The sequence below is a fragment of the Mus caroli genome, unplaced genomic scaffold (genome assembly GCF_978045245.1).
Source record: "Mus caroli unplaced genomic scaffold, Mus_caroli_1 scaffold_10, whole genome shotgun sequence".
In the NCBI taxonomy this organism is placed as follows: domain Eukaryota; kingdom Metazoa; phylum Chordata; class Mammalia; order Rodentia; family Muridae; genus Mus; species Mus caroli.
This window is the reverse complement of record NW_028227265.1, coordinates 122063574-122083020: the sequence shown is the minus strand read 5'-3', so window position 1 is coordinate 122083020 and position 19447 is coordinate 122063574. Positions and strand designations below refer to the sequence as shown.

Genomic DNA, 19447 nt, shown 5'->3' with positions numbered 1-19447 from the left:
GTTCTGAGCCCCATTTTTAATGGGGTTATTTGACTTTCTGGAGTCCACCTTCTTGAGTTCTTTATATATATTGGATATTAGTCCCTTATCTGATTTAGGATAGGTGAAGATCCTTTCCCAATCTGTTGGTGGTTTTTTTGTCTTATTGATGGTGTCTTTTGCTTTGCAGAAGCTTTGCAGTTTCATGAGGTCCCACTTGTCAATTCTCGATCTTACAGCAAAAGCCATTGCAGTTCTATTCAAGAATTTTTCCCCTGTGCCCATATCTTCAAGGCTTTTCCCCACTTTCTCCTCTATAACTTTCAGTGTCTCTGGTTTTATGTGAAGTTCCTTGATCCACTTAGACTTGACCTTAGTAGAAGGAGATAGGAATGGATCGATTCGCATTCTTCTACATGTTAACAACCAGTTTTGCCAGCACCATTTGTTGAAAATGCTGTCTTTCTTCCACTGGATGGTTTTAGCTCCCTTGTCGAAGATCAAGGGAACGTAGGTGTGTGGGTTCATTTCTGGGTCTTCAATTCTATTCCATTGGTCTATTTGTCTGTCACTATATCAGTACCAAGCCGTTTTTATCACAATTGCTCTGTAGTAAAGCTTTAGGTCCGGCATGGTGATTACACCAGAGGTTCTTTTATCCTTGAGAAGAGTTTTTGCTATCCTAGGTTTTTTGTTATTCCAGATGAATTTGCAGATTGCACTTTCTAATTCATTGAAGAATTGAGTTGGAATTTTGATGGGGATTGCATTGAATCTGTAGATTGCTTTTGGCAAGATAGCCCTTTTTACAATGTTGATCCTGCCAATCCATGAGCATGGGAGACCTTTCCATCTTCTGAGATCTTCTATAATTTCTTTCTTCAGAGACTTGAAGTTTTTATTATACAGATCTTTCACTTCCTGAGTTAGAGTCACGCCAAGATATTTTATATTATTTGTGACTATTGAGAAGGGTGTTGTTTCCCTAATTTCTTTTTCAGCCTGTTTATTCTTTGTGTAGAGAAAGGCCATTGATTTGTTTGAGTTAATTTTATATCCAGCAACTTCACCGAAGCTGTTTATCAGGTTTAGGAGTTCTCTGGTGGAATTTTTAGGGTCACTTATACTATCATATCATCTGCAAAAAGTGATATTTTGACTTCATCTTTTCCAATTTGTATCCCTTTGATCTCCTTTTGTTGTCGAATTGCTCTGGCTAGGACTTCAAGTACTATGTTGAATATGTATGGAGAAAGTGGACAGCCTTGTCTAGTCCCTGATTTTAGAGGGATTGCTTCAAGCTTCTCACCATTTACTTTGATGTTGGCTACTGCTTTGCTGTAGATTGCTTTTATCATGTTTAGGTATGGGCCTTGAATTCCTGATCTTTCCAAGACTTTTATCATGAATGGGTGTTGGATCTTGTCAAATGCTTTTTCCGCATCTAACGAGATGACCATGTGTTTTTTGTCTTTGAGTTTGTTTATATACTGGATTACATTGATGGATTTCCGTATATTGAACCATCCCTGCATCCCTGGGATGAAACCTACTTGGTCAGGATGGATGACTGTTTTGATATGATCTTGGATTCGGTTAGCAAGAACTTTATTGAGGATTTTTGCATCCATATTCATAAGGGATATTGGTCTGAAGTTTTCTATCTTTGTTGGGTCTTTTTGTGGTTTAGGTATCAGAGTAATTGTGGCTTCATAGAATGAGTTGGGTAGAGTACCTTCTGTTTCTATTTTGTGGAATAGTTTGTGAAGAACTGGGATTAGATCTTCTTTGAAGGTCTGATAGAACTCTGCACTAAACCCATCTGCTCCTGGGCTTTTTTTAGTTGGGAGACTATTAATGACTGCTTCTATTTCTTTGGGGGATATAGGGCTGTTTAGATCATTAACCTGATCTTGATTCAACTTTGGTACCTGGTATCTGTCTAGGAACTTCTCCATTTCATCCAGGTTCTCCAGTTTTGTTGAGTATAGCCTTTGGTAGAAGGATCTGATGGTGTTTTGGATGTCTTCAGGATCTGTTGTTATGTCTCCTTTTTCATTTCTGATTTTGTTAATTAGGATGCTTTCCCTGTGCCCTCTGGTGAGTCTGGCTAAGGGTTTATCAATCTTGTTGATTTTCTCAAAGAAAGAGCTCCTTGATTGGTTGATTCTTTGAATAGTTCTTCTTGTTTCCACTTGGTTGATTTCGCCCCTGAGTTTGATTATTTCCTGCTGTCTACTCCTCTTGGGTGAATTTGCTTCCTTTTGTTCTAGTGCTTTTAGGTGTGTTGTCAAGCTGCTAATGTGTGCTCTCTCTAGTTTCCTTTTGGAGGCACTCAGAGTTATGAGTTTTCCTCTTAGAAATGCTTTCATTGTGTCCCATAAGTTTGGGTATGTTGTGGCTTCATTTTCATTGAACTCTAAAAAGTCCTTAATTTCTTTCTTTATTCCTTCCTTAACCAAGGTATCATTGAGAAGAGTGTTGTTCAGTTTCCACGTGAATGGTGGCTTTCTATTATTTATTTTGTTATTGAAGATCAGCCTTAGTCCATGGTGATCTGATAGGATGCATGGGACAATTTCAATATTTTTGTATCTGTTGAGGCCTGTTTTTTGACCAATTTTGTGGTCAATTTTGGAGAAGGTACCATGAGGTGCTGAGAAGAAGGTATATCCTTTTGTTTTAGGATAGAATGTTCTGTAGATATCTGCCAGATCCATTTGATTCATAACTTCTGTTAGTTTCACTGTGTCCCTGTTTAATTTCTGTTTCCATGATCTGTCCATTGGTGAAAGTGGTGTGTTGAAGTCTCCCTCTATTATTGTATGAGGTGCAATGTGTGCTTTGAAATTTACTAAAGTTTCTTTAATGAATGTGGCTGCCTTTGTATTTGGAGCGTAGATATTCAGGATTGATAGTTCCTCTTGGAGGATTTTACCTTTGATGAGTATGAAGTGTCCCTCCCTGTCTTTTTTGATGACTTTGGGTTGGAAGTCAATCTTATCAGATATTAGAATGGCTACTCCAGCTTGTTTCTTCCTACCATTTGCTTGGAAAATTGTTTTCCAGCCTTTCATTCTGAGGTAGTGTCTATCTTTTTCTCTGAGATGAGTTTCCTGTAAGCAGCAAAATGTTGGGTCTTGTTTGTGTAGCCAGTTTGTTAGTCTATGTCTTTTTATCGGGGAGTTGAGTCCATTGATATTAAGAGATATTAAGGAAAAGTAATTGTTGTTTCCTGTTATTTTTGTTGTTAAAGTTGGCATTCTGTTCTTGTGGCTGTCTTCTTTTAGGTTTGTTGAGGGATTACCTTCTTGTTGTTTCTAGGGTGTGGTTCCTGTCCTTGTATTGGTTTTTTCCTGTTATTATCCTTTGAAGGGCTGGATTTGTGGAGAGATAATGTGTGAATTTGGTTTTGTCGTGGAATACTTTGGTTTCTCCACCTATGTTAATTGAGAGTTTGGCTGGGTATAGTAGCCTGGGCTGGAATTTGTGTTCTTTTAGTGTCTGTATAACATCTGTCCAGGATCTTCTGGCTTTCATAGTCTCTGGTGAAAAATCTGGTGTAATTTTGATAGGCTTGCCTTTATATGTTACTTGGCCTTTTTCTCTTACTGCTTTTAGTATTCTATCTTTATTTAGAGCATTTGTTGTTCTGATTATTATGTGTCGGGAGGTATTTCTTTTTTGTTCCAGTCTATTTGGAGTTCTGTAGGCTTCTTGTATGTTCATGGGCATCTCTTTCTTTAGATTTGGGAAGTTTTCTTCTATAATTTTGTTGAAGATGTTTGCTGGTCCTTTGAGTTGAAAATCTTCATTCTCATCCACTCCTATTATCCGTAGGTTTGGTCTTCTCATTGTGTCCTGTATTTCTTGGATGTTTTGAGTTAGGACTTTTTGTGTTTTACATTTTCCTTGATTGTTGTGCCGATGTTCTCTAAGGAATCTTCTGCACCTGAGATTCTCTCTTCCATCTCTTCTATTCTGTTGCTGATTCTCGTATCTATGGTTCCAGATTTCTTTCCTAGGGTTTCTATCTCCAGTGTTGCCTCATTTTGGGGTTTCTTTATTGTGTCTACTTCCCTTTTCAGGTCTAGTATGGTTTTGTTCATTTCCATCATCTGTTTGGATGTATTTTCCTGTTTTTCTTTAAGGACTTCTACCTGTTTGATTGTGTTATCCTGTTTTTCTTTAAGGATTTGTAACTCTTTAGCAGTGTTCTCCTGCAATTCTTTAAGGGATTTTTGTGCTTCCTCTTTAATGTCTTCTACCTGTTTACCAGTGTTCCTTTGTATTTCTTTAAGTGTGTTATTAAAGTCCTTCTTGATGTCCTCTACCATCATCATGAGATATGCTTTTAGATCCGTGTCTAGCTTTTCCGGTGTATTGGGGTGCCCTGGACTGGGCAAAGTGGGAGTGTTGGGTTCTGATGATGGTGAGTGGTCTTGGTTTCTGTTAGTAAGATTATTATGTTTACCTTTCGCCATCTGGTAATCTCTGGGGTTAGTTGTTATCGTTGTCACTGTTTAAAGATTTGAGCAGATTCTGTGTTCCACTCACCAGAAGTCTCAAAATCCTGTGGCAGGTGTTGTGGGTAGCTGGTGGGTGTCAGCCAACCCTGCGCTCTAGCTACCCCGGTGCTGATCAGGCTGGAAGAGTCCTGTGGCCCTACTCAGGCCGGTTTTCTGCTTCCCTAACTAATGCAGTCTCAGGTCCCGCGCGCAATTGGATTCGAGCAGAAGCTGTGTTCCACTCACCAGAAGTCTCAAGATCCTGTGGCGGGTGTCGTGGGTAGCTGGCGAGTGTCAGCCGACCCTGTGTCTTAGCTACCCCAGTGCTGTTCTGACCGGAAAAGGCTTGTGGCCTGACCAGATTTCTGCCTCCCCAACCAAAGCAGTCTCAGTCCCGCATGATTGGACTGGAGCAAAAGCTGTGTTCCACTCACCAGAAGTCTTAAGATCCTGTGGCGGTTTGTTATGGGTAGCTGGCGAGTGTCAGCCGACCCTGTGTCCTAGCTACCCCAGTGCTGTTCTGACCGGAAAAGGCTTGTGGCCTGACCAGATTTCTGCCTCCCCAACCAAAGCAGTCTCAGGCAGGTCCCGCGTGATTGGACTGGAGCAGAAGCTGTGTTCCACTCACCAGAAGTCTCAAAATCCTGTGGTGGGGGTCGTGGGTAGCTGGCAGGTGTCAGCCGACCCTGTGCTCTAGCTACCCCGGTGCTGGTCAGGCCGGAAGAGGTCTGTGGCCCTACTCAGGCCGGTATTCTACTTCCCTAACTAATGCAGTCTCAGGTCCTGCGCGAAGCTGTGTTCCACTCACCAGAAGTCTTAAGATCCTGTGGCGGGTGTTGTGGGTAGCTGGCGAGTGTCAGCTGACCCTGTGCCCTAGCTACCCCGGTGCTGTTCTGACTGGAAGAGAAATGATGAGATTTTTAACTATGAAACTTTTGCATTATGTTTACATCTTTATGAGTTTCTTTTAGTAAATCATGGTCAACTATTGAATTTTTACATTTTAAACTTCAGGAAAATCTCATTTTTTTCTTTTTTATTATAATTTTTATTAGATATTTTCTTCATTTATATTTCAAATGCTATCCCCAAAGCCTCCTATACCTTCCCTCCCCTGTCCTGCTCCCCAACCCACCCACTCCTGCTTCCTGGCCCTAGCATTCCCCTGTACGGGGGCATATGATCTTCACAAAAATCAAGGGCCTCTCCTCCCAGTGATGGCCGACTAGGCCATCCTCTGCTACATATGCAGCTAGGGACACGAGCTCTGGAGGGTACTGGTTAGTTCTTACTGTTGTTCCTCCCATAGGGTTGCAGACCCCTTTAGCTCCTTAGGTACTTTCTCTAGCTCCTTCATTAGGGGCCCTGTGTTCCATCCAATAAATGACTGTGAGCATCCACTTCTGTATTTGTCAGGCACTGGCATAGCCTCATAAGAGAGACCTATATCAGGGTCCTGTCAGCAAAATCTTTCTGGCATATATAATAGTGTCTGGGTTTGGCGGTTTTATATGGTGTGCATTATATTTCTAATTTTAATTTCAAATTCGCTGGTTACTTGTTAAAAGCAAACAAAGAGAGGAAATGGAAGTAAGGAAAAGACAAAATCACAGAGACAAAATACCACCAAGAATTCTACAGTTTTATAAACTCAATAGCTGAAGTTCCCACTAGCAAAACAAGTACTAGAGTGGGTCAGACAATTCAGCAGGTACTTACCATCTAGAGCTGCATCCAGCTATAAACAGTTTATAGTTAGCACTGCAATGTTTTAAGTTCAGTTAAAAGTGTTGAATTTTACTATTAGATATTTCTGAATTACAAGAAGCAGTAGTTTAAATTTTTACTTGTCAAGGTCTTTGAAATTGGAAACATTATATAGCACAAGTCTTGTAGTCTCTCTTTGTAGATATGGAAAACTGAGTTTTCCTCAGGTCTTCTGAGTAACTCATCTATGACACTTTACAACGTGTGTCCTGTCTTAATAATTTTTACTTGTTCCTAGCAGTGTGCAATCCTTATAATGTTAATGGTCTTTGCAATCCCATGCAACTATGCATTATAAATTTTGAGTGTTTCAGTGGTAGAAACTTCAAAATGCATATTTAAGAAAGATGTGTCAAGTTTGCTATCTACTGAAGCAAAGGATAGTTGGCTCCCTGTGACCTTATAAATTAGCAATAACAGCAACAATACATGATTACAATGGAATTTCTGCATTTAAAATCAATTCAAAACAATATGTGATGAGCTTTCTGAGAATGGTATATTAAACTGACAATGTAATTATGTTTGTGTGACAGTCTCATTTTCTAACTTCTTCCCCCCATGACTTAAGAAAGTAATTTAACCTAGGCACAAATTAAATGGCTTTAAATCAAATGTGATTCCACATTGGAAAAATTCTTATTTAAAAATAAAATCAGTACCATAGATAAGTATGTAAAATAAGGACACCCTGTAAACAAATCGAAGCACATATCCTTTATAGAAGCAAACAAAATATGAAAGTAGGTAGGACAAAATATGGAGCCAAATGAGACTAATCTGACCTACTCCATAGATGACCAATAACAGTATAGAGTCACAAAGGAATTGAATCTAAAGGAAGGGTGTATTTTCTTTTTAGCAATTAGCAGTTAAACCTCATAGCAAAATGGCATCCCATTAGCATCTTTCATTGTATAAAAGCACTCCTAACATCAAGGAGTCACATAAACTATTAATAATGCACTTAACTGAACTCAAGTGTGGACTGTAAACACAGGGATCCATGGCAGCCACTTCCTAGAGTGCTGGCTGATGTCTCTCCCAGGACATGTGCAAATCAATTTGAGAAAACAATTCTTCACTCTCTAGCCCTTAACTGTGTGATACCTTTTAAACAATCAGGGTGCTTCTGTGCCATTATTCACAGTGTGTAGCAGTAATCCACATTCGAGAGCAAAAGAAAAAAACAATCAGACAAAAAGAATAAGATGCTAGGATGGAATTCACCTCATCTTAAGCATGGAGGAGCATGGCTTGGAAGACAGAAATGAGGAGAAAGGACAAAGTTTGGATTGCGAAGAAAAGAAAACCATGGTCCTTCCTCCTAAATTGAGTTCCACGCCAAGCGGCCAGGTTGCCTTTCATCACTAAATTCCTATGTCATATTTTCTTAGTGGATATTTTATTTACATTTCAAATGTTATCCCCTTTCCTGGCTTCCGCACACCCAAACACCCCGGAAACCTTGTATCCCATCCCCCTGTCCCTAGTTCTATGAAGGTGCTCCCTTACCCACCCACCTACCCTCTCCTGCCCTCCCGCCCTGGCACTTCCCTACACTGGGGCATCAAGCTTTCCCAGGACCAAGGTCCTCTCCTCCCATAGATGTCCAGCAAGGCCATCCTCTGCTACATATGCGGCTGGAGCCATGGGTCCCTCCACGTGTACTCTTTGGAAGCTCTGAGGGATCTGGTTGGTTGATATTGTTGTTCTTCCTATGGGGTTGCAAACCCCTTCAGCTCCCTATATCTTACATGGATGAATATAGTCATGAAATCGGTGAGGTGAGATAGTGTAAGCACATAAGATGCTCATCTGAGAGCAAGCTGGATAGTGTCTGATGCTTGGCGGCTGCAGATGAGTTAAGATGAGAAGGAGATAAGATTTGGTCTTTATCATTATTCTCTTCACTGTATCAATGTCATTTAGCAATCATATTTCCTCATTAGAAATGTACTCTTACACATACCAGATTACATCCACTGATGAAAAAAAGTAAAATTATATTCTTAATCCCTGGGAGACTTAGAATATGTAGATGTTCACACGAATGATCTCTTGACAAAATTAAAAAATAAAACAACAAACAGCATGTAGTACCTTTCCACATTATGATCTTTAAATAAATATAAGGGGACATATTCACATGTTCATGTGAAATTAAAAATGCATAAAAGACATTTTCCATTAGGAATTGCTTTGCTCATTATCATTAAGATAATCAATGGTATGAGAACCTGCACACACCCACTATTTTAAAAAGAAGCATCTCTTTCAAATCCCGAAATTTATTTGAATTATATTCTCATATTTTCTTTCTCAAAAAAAAGTAAAAGTGGTAACAGAGACCACTTCTAGTTGTTTATTTTCTGTCCATATAAAATGCATTATAGTAACATCAGTGTGCTTAGTTTGCAGAGATGTTTTTAAAATACAGTGAGGTTCAATTTGTTGTATCTCAGTGGAACTTTCAATTGCACAATGTAAGCATTAAGTGATTATCACAGTTTTAAAGCAAGAAGTCAAATATGCATCTGTTGCTTTGTACAATAACTACTAAACTTAGCAGTACTCCATCTACCAGATTAATGAAGCAGACAGCAGATTTTTAGAGAAGCATAGGAAATTTTATACATCCTCCTAATGAGTTAAATCACTCACTAAACCTTAATCCATCTACTTAGGATCAAAGTGTTCTGATTTTTAACTGTGATACCTGGGATCCGTAATCCATTCTCTTCCTATCTGGTTGCCAAGACTTAAAAATGAAGGGATTCTAGACCAGTTAATGGTGTTTTGGAGAGAGATGAAATCAGGCCTTTATCAGCATCTAAAAGGTGGCCTAAAACTAATTGGAAATTCTTGCATAGAGGAAATTTCTTTAAATAGAAATGAGTTGAGGGTTAAGGATTTTTTTTCCTCCTAGAACAGCTGTGCAGTTTTACTAAAAGGAGGGATACTTTCTCACAACAAATGTGCTAAGTGGTAGTAGCATCAAAAGCATAATTGATAAAAATCAAGCTGAAGTGAAATTAAAATTAAAGTATATGCTTATTGTGTGTGTGTGTGTGTGTGATGGTGTGTTTGTTCGATTGTGTGTATGTACACACATACCAGATCTGTATAAAGGTAGTTCTAGTCTAAGTGTGATATATACGTACACATATATAATTGATACATATAAATATAAATAATACATTATTAATATATATTACTCACTTTTTCCACAAACCATAATTTTCAGAACCTTCCTGTCTAAGAAGAGTAGACAGTATGGTCTAATTGATTCCAGAGTTATTGGCGATAAAGCTTATCATACTTCAGGTAATACATTAATTTAATTTGATGTTTACAGGCAACACAGAAAATTTAAGAACAGAAGAGAAACTTCAGTTGAATGGCACTTGCTGCTTGGAAGAGTTTCCACAGGAAGACTGCTCTCTCTTAGGTTGTTGCTAAATACTCATGTAGGTACAGAAAATATCATTTAATCCTTGGAATGTTGCCATTTCTTGTAAATGAACCTACTGAAACCTGTGAGGTCTGTTTGTTTCTTTGTTTTTGACAGCTTCCATTTCACTAGTCTGGCTAAATCCAGGATAAAATCAGGAAATGATGGAAGCTGTCTCTGTTCTCCACAAAACCCTGTGAGCCATGGCTTTATCCTCTATGAAGAATTATGCCTAGAGTATTGTCTTAGTCTTATTTCTATTAGTTAGATAAAATACCCTGATAAAGAAAGCAGTGTAGGGGAGAAAGAATTTGTTTTACCACACAATTCCACGTTATAGTTTATAATATGGAGACTTCAAGGCAGATGGTCTATGTGTCAATCAGAACAATGCATCCTCAGTCAAGACCAGAGAGAAGTCAATGTGTGCTTACATTTGAATGTCTGTTGTGTCCCCCTCTATGTCTTCACTGTTAGACAATTCCAGGTCCTTTTCCTAAAGGATGATGCTGCCCCAGTTGAGCAGGATCACCTCATAGCAGCTAACCAAAGTAAGGCAATTCCCAAAAGTCATCCACAGGACAACCTAATGTACAGTATCCAAGTTGTGTCAAATGCCAATCAAAGCTTACCCTAAGCACATTTAGAGAAACATGACAGTATAGCCCCATACATTCTCCTTTCTCCCACCTATGATTTCCACTGATAATAACTTTCTTCTACCCCCAGGAGGTTTGATAAAGTTGAGGCATGTCTATTTGGTATTGTTGATGACTTTACATCTACCCTCAACAGAAAAGGGGAGGGATTCCTTTACCTCTGCTGAAAATGAGCATGTTTAGGTGGCTAGGTAAAAATAGAGTGTTTAGGGAGCCCACATGTCACCCATTCCTCATTGCTGGAGACTAAATACACTTTTGTTTCTAAAGCTTACCATGTTTCTCTATCACTTTATTTCTTTACCTGTAAAATCCTTATTCATCTTGGGATCATAACTGGGAATCACATCATTCAGTACTCCAAGTTTTCTAGTTTCAGTAATAATTTGGCTTTGGACATAAGCATTATCAAATTTCTTTTTATTGTCTTATTCACATACTGAATGTAAACAACAAAATCAATGAACTCCACTATATTAGTCAGTTTCATATAAAATGCCTGGTACTGTTTCAGTCTTAGTGATAGCTTGCCTTTTAATGTGGGTGCCTAACAATGGGTGTGGCACCTAGATCCAGGAGGAGCTAACCCTGAGTCAGCAAGGCCTCTAGTTGACTTGCAGCATGGCTTCTTTCTCTCCAGACAGCATTCTAGGCTCCTTGCCTTCTACTTGTACTCATTCAGATCTGGCATTTTTAGCACTGAGAATATGACCATGCAATCAAGCTGTAGCTTCATTTTCCTTCATTTACAGATGAATGGTTTTATTATTTCTCTTTTTCTTCTTTCCTTTATTCTGTGGGAAACAATTTCAAGGTGATACAAAGATGAGAGACGAAAAACATTATTCTACCAGCTTCTTTTCCAGATTGAAGTGGTCATTATTTTTGGTTTAGAGGTTCAATTCTGGGAGAAAGGAAAAGTATTTTCTTGGTGGGAATCAATTCAAGGCAAATAGTCAACAATTAACTGACTTTAATGGGAATGAAAGCAATTAATTCCCAAACATGAACACTTCTATTTGAATAACCATGGAATTATACTGTAGTACTCTTAACTGCTAAATTACATTTTAAAAAATACAAAATTACTTACGACCTTTTAAAGAGATCAGAATTCAATGGCAGGTTATGGAACTACTCTAAAATTAAAGCCGTGCTCCAGATACTCAAAATGCTGATAGATGATACCTAAACTTCTCTTGTTCACCACCTCTAAAGACCTAGTGCATTAAAATGAGATGTGAAGGATGTGAGTTTCAGTCCCAAATTGCAGATGTATAAGAATATTCCATTTCTGTGGATTTGGTAGTATCAATTTAATTTTGAGGTTAATAAAAGTCTTGATTAGAGAGTTCTCTCTCTCTCTCTCTCTCTCTCTCTCTCTCTCTCTCCCTCCCACCCTCCTTCCCTCCCTCCCTCCCTTATTCAGACCAGATCCTAGAGCACAGTAGTATTGTTCTAATCACTTCAAGCCACTTTTTATAAATTATTTTATTTATTTACATCCCAAATGTTGCCCCTCCTAGAGTTCTTCATCCCATTCTTCCTCTCCTTTGCCTCTTCGAGGATGTTCCTCAAGGCATCCTCCTTCCTTGGGGCATCAATTCACTTCAGGATTAGGCACATCCTCTTCTACTGAGGCCAGACCAGGCAGTTCTTTGGTACATATATTCTTGGGGCCTCGGACCAGCACATATATGGTCTTTGGTTAGTAGCTTACTCTCTGGGAGTTCCAAGGGGTCCAGGTGAGTTAACACTGTTGATCTTCCTATCAGGTTGCTATCACCTTTGGTTCCTTCTCCTAACTCTTTTATAGGAGTCCCTGACCCCTCAGTACAATTCTTGGCTATAAGTATCTGCATCTGTCTCAGTGAGCTGCTGGTGGACTTCAGGCTACGTTAAAGGCCCCAAATCATTATGCATCTTAATTGATTGACATTTAATTTTTTGTTTTGAATGAGGCTGTGAGGTGGAAGCAAGGTGTCTGAAATCTTTTAACCATCTTCCTCCTTGTTTTACCTAAAGCTGCTCCCTTACTTTGTCCTCACCTAGTAGAGTGGAGACATACAATACGCTTCCAGGTCTTCTGAGTTAGGTACCAAATGTGCTTGTGAGGGTCCTTCCTTTAGTTTCCAAAACTCTCATCTCATAGTATGACTTCATTGTGAGGTTCCAAATTCAAAATATTAGTAGAGAATGGATACAATCATCCAATATCATACAATGTTCTTTGGTAATTTATTTATAGAGTCATAATGAGGGCAACCACTGTCTCCAATGCTGAGGTTACTTTTCATCTAAGGAATGTATCTATTTCCTCTTCTTATTTGGAACCTTACACCTTGGTGAACTTCTCTTTTAGTCATTGCTCATATATTATCTTACCAAATAAATGCTACTTGTATTCATATTGCTCAATTCTCTCAAGCCACCTTGACTCCAGTTCAACTTATGTTACTACATAATACTGCCTCTGTTCTGTCTAGTCTTTTCAAATATTTTAAGATCACCTCTAGGCTCAGGAACTCTGAAAATCTCCAAAAAATATTTGTTGAAAAATGTGGCCTGCCTGGTCAAAGATATATAGAAAGTGCTCAATGAGAAACACATCAATGTTTCTGAAGAATATCACCTACTATGAGGATGGAAATTCATTATTATTTTTTTACTCTACAACCTTTTTCCTATGAGGCTAGTTATTACCTATTATTGTACATGTCCCAGAGCTCAGTGCAATTACACTATCAGAACTTCCAACGTGGAATACACTTGTCATGTCTATAAAGTGAAAAATTGAAATAAAAATTATTATAACAAAGTTATTTTCTTTTTAGGTGATATTTAATACCTCTGTGTCAGAAAACCCAGAAACCTGGGCAATGAATCCCAATGGAAACATTACCTCTTCATATGTAATTTCTAATAGCACATATAAACAATTTTTCCTCATAGTCTATTTCAACTATTTGTACTTTGTTAGCCTATACTGTCATATTACCTAATAATAATCTTCCTATCATCTATAAACATTTCAGAATCAGAGTCCAAAGGAAGAATATTAACTGTGTCCTGTGAATCATAATGCTGTAATAGTTTTGACCTAATTTAATTTGATTGCTTGAAGTTTCTTCCTATTTAATTTAAAATCATTTACAGAATTCTGCAAAGAAAGTTGATGTCAAAAATGGAGATGATGGGCATACCCTTGATTTATACACAGAGAATATTTGAGGAGATGTCAATGGACCAGAAAGAGAAAAGAATCGTCCTAGCCAGTCCATTACTGAACCATGAGTAATAGGGGCAACAATAGGGGCTGTAAAGTGAAAAAAAAAATTAATGGGAAAAAAGAGTTTTCGATAAGCCAAGAACATCTTCCTAGCTATAAAATAACACATTTTGAAATAAGGCATAAGTGAATTAGAAGGTTTTATAGTTGGTTGTTTTATGTGTGTGTGTGTGTGTGTGTGTGTGTGTGTGTGTGTGTATGTGTGTACAATATATGTGGTAAAGTTATGCAAGACCAAAAGATGGCTATAGTTATAGGCCCTTGGGACCTGTATAGGAATTGACCTTAGGTGCAGTGTATGAGCAGAAGCACCCATGTGCTGAGTCATTTCTACAACTCCAACCTTAGAAATGGTAGAATAATAATCAAAATCCTATAAAGTAAAAGTTTTCAAGCTATGTCGAACTCCAAATTGGCAAAGCTTGTCTATCATAAACTTGTGTAAATTCCTTTTCTGATCTCAGTTTTCACAGGATTAATGCAATGAATTCTTAGAATTCACCAGAGAAAGCTTATATTAAAAGCGTGTGCTGCTGCTCCTTCTGTTAGTGTGATACATATTATTATCAAAATAAGAACCGTAAGAAGTCAACCAATGCATGGGTCACAAATAGAGATATTTGAAGCTAGTGCCATGATGCAAGCCATTACAAAACCCTGAAGCTTATAGGAAGAGTATTGTTATACCTTATTGTACAAGGAAATGTTTCTAGCTAATTACAATGAAGAAAAAACTTTTTTATTTTAATTATACGATTTTCTTTATGTTGGCTAATACAACAGTTTTACTTCTGAATCAAATCAAATAGTTTTGTTCCAAACTTCAAGACATTTATAATACTCATCAGCTGCTATAATAAATAGTATATTGATGGAATGAAGTCACATACAGATTTATCAAACTTGCCATTTATATCATTGTAAAATGTATATTTTTTAATTTTTTCTAAGTTGCATTGAATTGACAGTGTGCCCAATGCAAAAATGAATTCTTTAATAGACAAAATATATTTTTAAAATTTATTTTTAGTAAATGTATGTATATGGATGATATGTGCATGTGAGTGACGTTGAATGTGTGAGCCATTTGTGGGTGTGGCATCCCTCAGAGCTGGACTGAAAGGCAGTGTTTCCCAGTCAAACATCAATACAAGGCACTACACTAAGAACCTCTGGAAGAGCACTAAATGCTTTTAATCACTGAGCTATCTCTCCACCCCTGGATGTCACATTTTGCCCATAACATAAGATGGTTGCCATCCTATGTTGCCAATGGTGATATGAATGATACCTAATGGCTCCTGCCTTTTTGTTTGTGAGGAAGATTTAGACAAACATGTACAGACAGGGTGGAAATTTACTTTTGTTCTTTTGACTCAAGTTTCATTGACTTTAACTGAGTAAATGGTCATAGCCACATTAGTGCCCTCATTTCAAGATGTTTTTAATTTGCTTCTCTTAACTAAGGTATGTCTTAACTAAGGTATGATTTTTAGAGAGAGTGAGAGGCAGAGAGAGAGAGAGACAGAGACAGAGAGAGACAGAGAAAGACTATATTTACTCACCAAAAATGTTGTTTCAATGCTTTTTAAACAATCAATTTTATTGAACAAGAGGCATATAAAAAGAAAGCAGGGATTGGTTTTGAGAGGAAAGTGAAGTACAAACTGAAGTAGAATGTACTAGAAACAAGAGTTGTCTGTGAGATAACATAGTCACATAGACAACATTCAACAACTTATGGATATTAAATCACATAATCTCCATAAAAGTAAAGTACTGCCTTATGGTGTTTGGGGAACACAGAGATGGGGATCAAAGTGTCGGAAGAGCTGTCAAGTACTTCGACCCTCGTTGTGTGCTTCTGAGTTGCATCATCTCATTTTGTACCAATGTCAGGAGCTTTCTACACATCCTGGCAGAGGAGAGTCTGTATTTGTTCACATATGCTACAATGTTGTTCATCTGGCTTTGCCTGGGATCATCAGTGTTCTGCTTTCATCTTGCACACATGCAATAAGCACTCCCATTACCATCTCTAACTCATCTTCCTCTGGTGTCCAAAGGTCTGAGTCCTGCCATCCTCATCTTCTCAGCTTTCCTATGAGCAATGTTCAAGATTCACCTGGAATGTTTCCTCCCTGTGGGAGCATTTTTCCCCTGGCCATTAGAACATAGCTATATTGTTTCTCAACAGTTTCCACTTCTGTCACTGTTACCCACTGAGTAAAATCATAATTCTTCTATGTCATTAAAATGTCTCCAGTGAATGGAAAAGAAGACAAGTACTTTATCTGCTATATTTTAGTATCCCTATGGCAAACATCTGTTTAGCATTTGATACATAGGAGATACTCAGAAAATGTTTAGTATCAAAGTGATTGATCAGAGGATAACCTGAGACATATTCCCAAGTGTACAAGGCTCAATTAAAAGAAGAAATATTTTTTATCAGATGTCTACTTCATTCTCCAAAATGTCATTTTTTCATACTCATTTAAAAAAAAACAACTTTGTTTCTTTGATTTAAATTTTCTTACTAAAATATATTTCCAAAATGTGTAAATCATTTTTTCCTAAGGTTATCTTTAAGATGCTGAAACTTGCAACTATGCCTATGTACTCATGATCAGTGAATGAACACCCTACACATGGTATTGTTCAGGGAAAAGTGGCAATGTGAGAGGCTTGTTGTCTTTTGTAGAAGATATGTCAAACATTTCCTTCACTTTCATAGATGGAACCATGTCAGAAAATGACTGACTGTGTCATCCTGCTGTGAACCCTCTGACAGCAGGACCACCATTCCCACCTAACTAGTTTCATGAAGAAAACTTTTAAAAGAACCTGTTCCTACTTTTTATCACAAAATTTTAGATTTTGAAGCAGTGCACCCATATGAAGACTAGTGTTTCATGTGCATAATGGAAATTAAACTGGACATTCACCACTTCTGATTTTTATCAAAGCTTCAGTTTTATACCTGCATTGCTCATGAAGTTAAGTGAATTGTGTATCCAACTGGTGAAAAATCAAGGGCTCCCTGGGGCAAAGGAGGAAATTGCAAGTTTCTCATGAGTATATCAGGATGGGTTCACTAGACAGTAGTCAGCATAGAACAAACTGATATACAAAAGAAGCCATTAGATATTTCATTTGAACATTTTGATTCAGTTGCCTAGATGAGCCTGCTGTGTAGGAGGTTGAGCCAAGGCACAATTATTCTAGTTCCTGCCTCTGAGAGACTGCTCCCTCTCACATATGGCAAAGTTTAATGCAAAAATGTTCAGGGGCATCTTCATCAGGAAATTTTAAAGCTTCGTTTTTGCAAGCATGCATCCAGAAACTCCCCGTAATAATGTTGGACAGTTCTTAGAAACTACTATGTATGTCTTAAACATATCAGCCAGAATCTAAATTTCAGTCTTTGAGTCATGCTAATGTGTGGAACTTCAATGTCCAACACTCCAAAAGCCTTTTAATGTGCCAGAAAGTACACAATTAAAACACATGGTTCCTAATAGTGATGCCACTTGACTGAATCTTGAGCCTACAGAAGATCTTGGTGTTTTATTTTCAACATGACATGTACATTAAAAACTTTCTTGCAAAAATACTACAAAGTCACTCAATTTTTTTCATTATTCATCATACTACTCAGTCCACAATGCTTACAGATAGTAAATGATTTTCTTTTTTATTTATTTATTTATTTATTTATTTTTTTAGTAAATGATTTTCAAATAAGTATTTTTCTCATGAGGGAACAATGGATCTGATTGCTAAACCGATGCAACAACCAAAACAAAATCCTGTAGAGTTAAGGTTATTATCTAGTTACATAACTTCCCCTGCACAGATATACTAAGTTAATCAAATGTCTTAGGTCTGCTGCTAGGGCATATACCACAGACAAAGAAGGGAGGACACCAAACACTTATTTCTCAAAATTCTGTTCACTGGAAGTCCAGATCAATGCACAATCAAATTCCACACATGTGTGATATATTTAGGCTTCATTGCCATTTGACGCTTATTTCCTCATCTTTAAATTCTTAATCAGACCTGTAGAATTCTTTTCTCCAAAGAGGTACCATTCATAGTCTCCAGGGATTTGGACTCTTTTTGAGAAGTATATGAAGAATTAGTAAAAATTAAGGGGAAGTGAAGGCAAGGAAAACAATAGTAAAGAAAAAATAATAGAAAAAAATCAAAGAAAGAAAAAAGGAAAGAAAGGAGCAAAGAAAAACTAACAAACACACCCTGGGGAAATAAAGACTGCATGTCTGCTACAAGTGGCCAAGACAGCAAGGCACTGAGCTTGTGGCTTTAACAACCCTTTTCTTGTGCTGGCAGAGGAATTCTCAATTGGGAAAGTGGAGAAGCTAATCTATTCAGCTGGCATTGGACACAGCTGTAATGTAGTTCAGGCATAGTTAGATATGAGTAACGATGATTCTTTTGATGGACTAAATCCAGAAATTATTTGGTTAATGTGAGTGACAGAGTTACCAATCCAACAATGAAGTCAAACATTTAACAGTGATTTGGAAGCAACAGAAAAATCATCAAATGTGGGACAGAAAACAGGAGTCACAATTACTCATAAAGTTCTAAAATTAAAGATTTCTTCAGAAAAACCTAGAATTATAGGAAAACAGAGAGTGCAAGATCTTCTAACACTGGCTCTGATACTATAATGTCCCATATGCTAGTTCAGGTAGCGAAAGGCAGCTATCCCCATTCATCTTTGTAATCTTAGATTTCACACAGCTTTCTGATGCTCCCGAACAATGTTATTCTAAGGACTTCCTTGTGAGTCATTCTTACTCATGATCTTTGTACCATATAGAATACAAATGAATACACAATACCATCCCACTTAAATCAAAATAGTTTTCCCATGGTCAGCTCATTGGCTTGGTGTCTTCAATCACACGTGTAACAATGGTTTAAATGCATTCTAATTTATCAAGACAAGATTGGAGACACTGTGACATGGACTGTCATTTTCTGTACTCAGTGATATTACTGGAGTTTCCTGGGGTCTTCAGATATGCTCTCAATTGTGGCCTTGGCTCTGCAGTTCTCATCCATTCTTGATGTTTACAGACTATATTTGAGTGTCCTTTATAATTTAAGAGTTAATTTTCTAATCTTGAAAGGCTAGCAGATGTTTCATAATAAAAATAAATGACTCCTTAAATCATAAGATCCTTTATGCAGTGAAGTATCTCTCTCTGTATAATGTGAAATCTCAGTGAGTTTCTATGTCTAGGGTCTTTTACATAGATTAGATGCTCAAAAATGTTAAAAGGAAACTGTAGTGTATTTATTGTTTTATACACAGCAAATTAGTAGACAAGTTTCTGGAAATCAAAATATCCAATGTTTGCTTTTAGGTTTTTTTAAAGGCAAATATTTACCAGCTTGAGCAATAGTTTTGAACTCAGTTGTAATTAATACCAAATTTTAAAGCATAATACATTTTTCTTCATTGTTATACTATTAGCTATAAATCCCTTTTACTTGGTGGAGAAAGCCCTTTGTGTTATTCAGTGCTCAGTTGGACATAGAATCCCAGTGTAAAAGACTGAATAAAACCCAGATGAAGACTAATTTGGAAAGGTTTGTCACGCAACCCGATGATAAAGGGCAAGGGAACCAATGGGAGAGGCAAAGCTAAGTGTTGGTTAGAAAGTGAGGAGGAGTATATTTGAAGTGAAGGACTTCCACAACCAAGTCTCACTCACATTTAAGTGTCTACATTTTCCCAGGGACTAGGCTTGCC

The 19447-nt window shown here is 37.6% G+C and overlaps 1 long non-coding RNA gene across 3 annotated transcripts in view; it reads left to right on the top strand.

Annotated features, from left to right (window-relative positions):
* Positions 1 to 19447, top strand: part of LOC110299616 (uncharacterized) — a 57810-nt gene that overhangs the window by 19121 nt on the left and 19242 nt on the right. For 2 of the 3 annotated variants that reach the window (XR_002378496.2, XR_002378495.2), the window contains exon 3: positions 9613 to 9660. The exons of the other annotated variant lie outside the window; for it this stretch is intronic. This is a non-coding gene — a long non-coding RNA (uncharacterized LOC110299616). Of the gene's footprint in view, positions 1 to 9612; positions 9661 to 19447 lie in introns of those variants that run through there. 3 annotated transcript variants of the gene reach the window in all.